Source organism: Alligator sinensis, unplaced genomic scaffold, assembly GCF_000455745.1.
Source record: "Alligator sinensis unplaced genomic scaffold, ASM45574v1 scaffold787_1, whole genome shotgun sequence".
In the NCBI taxonomy this organism is placed as follows: domain Eukaryota; kingdom Metazoa; phylum Chordata; order Crocodylia; family Alligatoridae; genus Alligator; species Alligator sinensis.
The window spans coordinates 1048586-1050076 of NW_005841911.1; positions in this window are offsets into that span (position 1 = coordinate 1048586).

The following is a 1491-nucleotide window of genomic DNA, read 5'->3' on the forward strand; positions in this document are numbered from 1 at the left end:
AGAGTGTACAAGGTGGAGGCCCAGGTCTCAGCACCCCAGCAGGAAGGCCACCACTGGGGAGATAACCCTCCCCAGAATTTGGATCTGGGGAAGCAGAGCTCATCTGGGGATATAGGGTGGGACAGCACTGAGGACCACCCAGATCTCCAGCTCTTCTCAATGGGGAAGTATTCTCCCTTCACCATGAGCCCCCTCTCCACTGCCTTTTGTGTGCTGGCTGGTGTAGTGCACCTGGCCCCCTCAGGCACTGATGGTCTAGGCCAGAGGGGTGGGACCCTTGCCCTTCCCACCCCCAGCTGTGGAGGAGGCTGAAGAGAAGCCCTTCCCACTGCTCTTGTCTGCGTCCCTAATGATGGTGGGGAGTTGGGAGACCCTCCAGGAGGGGCCTCACTGGTGGGAGACCCCCTGGCCCTGCTGACTCCCTATTCAAGTCCTGCTTGCCCCCACAGTGTCGATTAGAGATTTGTCTACCTCTAGAGAAGGTCAATTGGACTCTGCTCCCAAAGTGGGGGGGTGTAAGGACATATGCCCCCTTGGGGGCCTACCCAGATTCTGCCCCCACATTAAGGGCTGCAGCAAGGTCTGTGGGGGCATTTGCACCCTCAGAAGGGTCCTTTCATGACATTGCTTCTCATAAAGGAGAGGGAAACCAAAAAAGAAAAACAAAAATTACAGCAGAGCTAGTAAATCCAAAAGGGGAAGGTTGGAGCTGTGGGGGGAAGGGGGGATGAAGGGGGTTGAAGCTCACTGAGCTAGATCCCAACAAAAAAAAATGGGCAGGCTATGCTTGGGAAAGGTGGGGGAAGGGACACATACACACACACACACACACACACACGGGCTGGGGAAACTCAATCTGGTTTACTCAGCCACACAACAGACAGCAGGGTAGGGTGAGTGGACCCCAAGACATACCACACAAAGTCAAAACACACAGGGGAGGCTGCTGAGGCAGACGTAAAAGATGGCTGGAGTGGCAGAGGGGCTTTTTTTGTCGAAGCTCAGTCCAGGAGCCCCTCAGGGGCCAGTCAGGCATTTAGCAGCAGGACAGCAGGCAGGAAACAAGGCACAGGATCAGACACAGTGAGACAGCTGTGAGGGAGTGCAGAAACAAATAGTCAATTACAGAAGTAATCCAGTGCAGGGTAGTGCAAGGTGGTGTGGCAGGGAATCCCCCTCCCTTCTCCTGAGGTGGGGCAGCAGCAGCTGCCATTTAGGTCAGCCACCCGAGGCATGTTTCAGGTAAAGGTGAAAGTGAAGGTGAAGGTGGGGGGTGGCCTGCTGAGACAGCTGAGACAGGCAAGGTGACCTTAGGCATCAGCAGTGATGGTGGGGGAGGGGCTGCAGGCAGCACAGGCCCCTTTCCCAGACTGTCCTCTGACTGCATGTTGTCTGTGGGCTGGGCAGCAGGCTGGAACAGGAATGCAAGAGCTGGGGTGTGCTGCTGCAGTGCAGTACAGTGCAGTGAGGATGTGGTGCCCTCCCCCCCCG